This window comes from Cherax quadricarinatus, chromosome 100, assembly GCF_038502225.1.
Source record: "Cherax quadricarinatus isolate ZL_2023a chromosome 100, ASM3850222v1, whole genome shotgun sequence".
NCBI lineage: Eukaryota > Metazoa > Arthropoda > Malacostraca > Decapoda > Parastacidae > Cherax > Cherax quadricarinatus.
In genome coordinates this window covers 1,132,539-1,139,212 of record NC_091391.1, presented here as the reverse complement: position 1 = coordinate 1,139,212, position 6,674 = coordinate 1,132,539, and positions in this window count along the sequence as shown.

Here is a 6,674-nt window from a genome sequence, read left to right as displayed (position 1 = left end):
ATTTTTTGGGGGGTTTATTCTGGTGAGTAATCTACACATATGCCCGTATGTATGATAATGTATTTAACTGTATTTGTGTGGGCAGGTGGAAACATTTCGACACGTTTCCTTACACCTATTGTCCTGTTCACCTAGCAGCAAATAGGTACCTGGGTGTTAGTCGACTGGTGTGGAAGGCATCCTGGGTGTTAGTGGACTGGTGTGGGTGGCATCCTGGGTGTTAGTGGACTGGTGTGGGAGGCATCCTGGGCTCTGGTGGCCTGGTGGTTAACGCTCTCGCTTCACACGGTGAGGGCACTAGAAGACAAAAAGAATGCAGATGTAATATATACAGACTTTGCAAAAGCCTTCGACAAGTGTGACCATGGCGTAATAGCGCACAAAATGCGTGCTAAAGGAATAACAGGAAAAGTCGGTCGATGGATCTATAATTTCCTCACTAACAGAACACAGAGAGTAGTCGTCAACAGAGTAAAGTCCGAGGCAGCTACGGTGAAAAGCTCTGTTCCACAAGGCACAGTACTCGCTCCCATCTTGTTCCTCATCCTTATATCCGACATAGACAAGGATGTCAGCCACAGCACCGTGTCTTCCTTTGCAGATGACACCCGAATCTGCATGACAGTGTCTTCCATTGCAGACACTGCAAAGCTCCAGGCAGACATCAACCAAATCTTTCAGTGGGCTGCAGAAAACAATATGAAGTTCAACGATGAGAAATTTCAATTACTCAGATATGGTAAACATGAGGAAATTAAATCTTCATCAGAGTACAAAACAAATTCTGGCCACAAAATAGAGCGAAACACCAACGTCAAAGACCTGGGAGTGATCATGTCGGAGGATCTCACCTTCAAGGACCATAACATTGTATCAATCGCATCTGCTAGAAAAATGACAGGATGGATAATGAGAACCTTCAAAACTAGGGAGGCCAAGCCCATGATGACACTCTTCAGGTCACTTGTTCTATCTAGGCTGGAATATTGCTGCACACTAACAGCACCTTTCAAGGCAGGTGAAATTGCCGACCTAGAAAATGTACAGAGAACTTTCACGCCGCGCATAACGGAGATAAAACACCTCAATTATTGGGAGCGCTTGAGGTTCCTAAACCTGTATTCCCTGGAACGCAGGAGGGAGAGATACATGATTATATACACCTGGAAAATCCTAGAGGGACTAGTACCGAACTTGCACACGAAAATCACCCACTACGAAAGCAAAAGACTTGGCAGACGATGCACCATCCCCCCAATGAAAAGCAGGGGTGTCACTAGCACGTTAAGAGACCATACAATAAGTGTCAGGGGCCCGAGACTGTTCAACTGCCTCCCAGCACACATAAGGGGGATTACCAACAGACCCCTGGCAGTCTTCAAGCTGGCACTGGACAAGCACCTAAAGTCAGTTCCGGATCAGCCGGGCTGTGGCTCGTATGTTGGTTTGCGTGCAGCCAGCAGCAACAGCCTGGTTGATCAGGCTCTGATCCACCAGGAGGCCTGGTCTCAGACCGGGCCGCGGGGGCGTTGACCCCCGGAACTCTCTCCAGGTAAACTCCAGGAGGGCCTGGGTTCGATTCCCAGCCAGAGTAGAAACATTGGACGTGTTTCTTTCCACCTGTTGTCTATGTTCCCCATCAGTAAAATGGGTACCTGGGTGTTAGTCGACTGGTGTGGGTCGCATCCTGGGACACTGACCTAAGGAGGCCTGGTCACAGACCGGGCCGCGGGGGCGTTGACCCCCGGAACTCTCTCCAGGTAAACTCCAGGTAACTCCAGGTTAGTGGACTGGTGTGGGTCGCATCCTGGGTGTTAGTGGACTGGTGTGGGTCGCATCCTGGGTGTTAGTGGACTGGTGTGGGTCGCATCCTGGGTGTTAGTGGACTGGTGTGGGTCGCATCCTGATCAGGCTCTGATCCACCAGGAGGCCTGGTCACAGACCGGGCCGCGGGGGCGTTGACCCCCGGAACTCTTTCCAGGTAAACTCCAGGTAAACTGGTGTGGGTCGCATCCTGGGGGACAAGATTGAGGACCCCAATGGAAATAAGTTAGACAGTCCTCGATGACGCACTGACTTTCTTGAGTTATCCTGGGTGGCTAACCCTCCGGGGTTAAAAATCCGAACGAAATCTTATCTTATCTTATCTGAAGCCTCGGGACGAGCAAGACCAACACTCCACTTGGCTCGATACGGTGTATGCTGTCAGTGGCCCTACAACCCAACACAAGAAGAACACACTCCACTAAAGCCGACACAGCTTCAGTTGTTGTTGACTCAGTCAATACTACTTTTATTAATGGTGGTTTTGGTGGTTGTTATTGAGGTTGTGGTTGTTATTTAGGTTGTCAGTGTTATTATTGTTGTGGTCGTTCTTGCTGTTATTGATAAGAGCCACAATGGTGTATTAGAGAGCTCTCCACAGCGGTACAAATCTAGTCTTCCTCTGAGTGATCTGGAAGAAACACGTGATCTAAGGACAAAAATATAACATTATCTATACTGATAAATGTCTTAACCCTGACACTGGGAGGGCAGGAAGTGCTCTTATCATAAACCAATCTGATAATAAGCTCCGCAGCCTGGTAGGCAAAGCCCTTGTTTCACGCGTTGAGGGTCCGGGTTTGATTCCCGGCAAGGGTTTACCTGGAGTTTGCCTGGGGAGAGAGTTCCGGGGGTCAACGCCCCCGCGGCCCGGTCTGTGACCAGGCCTCATGGTGGATCAGGGTCTGATCAACCAGGCTGTTACTGTTGGCTACACGCAAACCAACGTACGAGCCACAGCCCGGCTGGTCAGGTACCGACTTTAGGTGCTTGTCCAGTGCCAGCTTGAAGACTGCCAGGGGTCTGTTGGTAATCCCCCTTATGTGTGCTGGGAGGCAGTTGAACAGTCTCGGGCCCCTGACACTTATTGTATTGTCCTGGTCATCTACAAAGTGGGTTCATGGGTGTTAGTCGACTGGTGTGGGTCGCATCCTGGGGATAATGGAAGTAACATAGTTCTCACGGATTGAAAATCCGATCAAAAACCTTAAGGCTACATAGTGCCCTTGACCACGTTAAGAGACCATACAATAAGTGTCAGGGGCCCGAGACTGTTCAACTGCCTCCCAGCACACATAAGGGGGATTACCAACAGACCCCTGGCAGTCTTCAAGCTGGCACTGGACAAGCACCTAAAGTCGGTACCTGACCACCCGGGCTGTGGCTCGTACGTTGGTTTGCGTGCAGCCAGCAGTAACAGCCTGGTTGATCAGGCTCTGATCCAAGGAGGCCTGGTCACAGACCGGGCCGCCGGGGCGTTGACCCCCGGAACTCTCTCCAGGTAAACTCCAGGTACCCTTTCTCGGCATATTTATATCACAGGAGGAGAGGAAGAATTTTTGAATGGGTAAGCCAGTGGAAGGCCTCGGTCAGATGATCAAAAGCTCCAGCTGTGACTGGGCCGCAGGGGTGTTGAACCCCGGAACTCTTTCCAGGTAAACTCCAGATAATAACTAAAACCAGCATCAGGAAACACTTGTCCTGTTTCCTGACAAACCTGACCTAACTTACGGAAGAATATATGCATGAATAATTAAAAATAGTGTATAAAAGAATTATTAATACACTATACTAAAGAAAAACTTGATTGGGAATGTTGTGAGTACTTAAAAAGTGAAAAAAAAAGAGAATGAGGCATGTGAAGGTCGTCAGACATGATAGTAGAGATAATGTGTATATTGTAAGAGATAAGGTGGAACTATTTACTTTTCACGGTGACTGACTGGGAGATATGATCATATAACACGGTAAACCCATCCTCTGTGATGGACACAACAAGGGGACACAGCAAGGGTACACAGCAAGGGGACACAGCAACAAGGAGACACAACAAGGGGACACAGCAAGGGGACACAACAAGGGGACACAGCAACAAGGAGACACAACAAGGGGACACAGCAAGGGGACACAACAAGGGGACACAGCAACAAGGAGACACAACAAGGGGACACAGCAAGGGGACACAACAAGGGGACACAGCAACAAGGAGACACAACAAGGGGACACAGCAACAAGGAGACACAACAAGGGGACACAACAAGGGGACACAGCAACAAGGAGACACAACAAGGGGACACAGCAAGGGGACACAACAAGGGGACACAGCAACTAGGGGACACAACAAGGGGACACAGCAACAAGGGGACACAGCAACAAGGTGACACAACAACAAGGGGACACAACAACAAGGGGACACAACAACAAGGGGACGCAGCAATAAGGGGACACAACAACAAGGGGACACAGCAATAAGGGGACACAACAACAAGGGGACACAGCAACAAGGGGACACAACAACAAGGGGACGCAGCAATAAGGGGACACAACAACAAGGGGACACAGCAATAAGGGGACACAACAACAAGGTGACACAACAACAAGGGGACACAACAACAAGGGGACACAACAACAAGGGGACGCAGCAATAAGGGGACACAACAACAAGGGGACACAGCAATAAGGGGACACAACAACAAGGGGACACAGCAACAAGGGGACACAACAACAAGGGGACACAACAACAAGGGGACGCAGCAACAAGGGGACACAGCAACAAGGGGACACAGCAAGGGGACACAGCAACAAGGGGACGCAGCAATAAGGGGACACAACAAAAAGGGAACACAGCAACAAGGGGACACAGCAAGGGGACACAGCAACAAGGGGACACAGCAACAAGGTGACACAACAACAAGGAGACACAGCAACAAGGGGACACAGCAACAAGGTGACACAACAACAAGGGGACACAACAACAAGGGGACACAACAACAAGGGGACTCAGCAATAAGGGGACACAACAACAAGGGGACACAGCAATAAGGGGACACAACAACAAGGGGACACAGCAACAAGGGGACACAACAACAAGGGGACACAACAACAAGGGGACGCAGCAATAACGGGACACAACAACAAGGGGACACAGCAAGGGGACACAGCAACAAGGGGACACAACAACAAGGGGACACAACAACAAGGGGACGCAGCAATAAGGGGACACAACAACAAGGGGACACAGCAATAAGGGGACACAACAACAAGGGGACACAGCAACAGGGGGACACAGCAACAAGGTGACACAACAACAAGGGGACACAGCAACAAGGGGACACAACAACAAGGGGACACAACAACAAGGTGACACAACAACAAGGGGACACAACAACAAGGGGACACAGCAACAAGGGGACACAACAACAAGGGGACACAGCAACAAGGGGACACAACAACAAGGGGACACAGCAACAAGGGGACACAACAACAAGGGGACACAGCAACAACGGGACACAACAACAAGGGGACACAGCAACAAGGGGACACAACAACAAGGGAACACAACAACAAGGGGACACAACAACAAGGGGACACAACAACAAGGGGACACAGCAACAAGGTGACACAACAACAAGGGGACACAGCAACAAGGGGACACAACAGCAAGGGGACACAACAACAAGGGGGCACAGCAAAAAGGGGACACAGCAATAAGGGGATACAACAACAAGGGGACACAGCAACAAGGGGACACAACAACAAGGGGACACAACAAGGGGACACAACAACAAGGGAACACAACAACAAGGGGACACAACAACAAGGGGACACAACAACAAGGGGACACAACAACAAGGGGACACAACAACAAGGGGACACAGCAACAAGGGGACACAACAACAAGGGGACACAGCAACAAGGGGACACAACAACAAGGGGACACAGCAACAAGGGGACACAACAACAAGGGGACACAGCAACAAGGGGACACAACAAAAAGGGGACACAGCAACAAGGGGACACAACAACAAGGGAACACAACAACAAGGGGACACAACAACAAGGGGACACAACAACAAGGGGACACAGCAACAAGGTGACACAACAACAAGGGGACACAGCAACAAGGGGACACAACAGCAAGGGGACACAACAACAAGGGGGCACAGCAACAAGGGGACACAGCAATAAGGGGATACAACAACAAGGGGACACAGCAACAAGGGGACACAACAACAAGGGGACACAACAAGGGGACACAGCAACAAGGGGACACAGCAACAAGAGGACACAACAAGGGGAAGCAACAAGGGGACACAACAACAAGGGGACACAGCAATAAGGGGACACAACAACAAGGGGACACAGCAATATGGTGACACAACAACAAGGGGACACAGCAACAAGGTGACACAACAACAAGGTGACACAGCAACAAGGTGACACAGCAACAAGGGGACACAACAACAAGGGGACACAACAACAAGGGGACACAGCAATAAAGTTACACAACAACAAGGGGACACAGCAACAAGGGGACACAGCAATAAGGGGACACAACAACAAGGGAACACAGCAACAAGGGGACACAACAACAAGGGGACACAACAAGGGGACACAGCAACAAGGAGACACAGCAACAAGAGGACACAACAACAAGGGGAAGCAACAAGGGGACACAACAACAAGGGGACACAGCAATAAGGGGACACAACAAGGGGACACAGCAATACGGTGACACAACAACAAGGGGACACAGCAACAAGGTGACACAACAACAAGGTGACACAGCAACAAGGTGACACAGCAGCAAGGGGACACAACAACAAGGGGACACAACAACAAGGGGACAC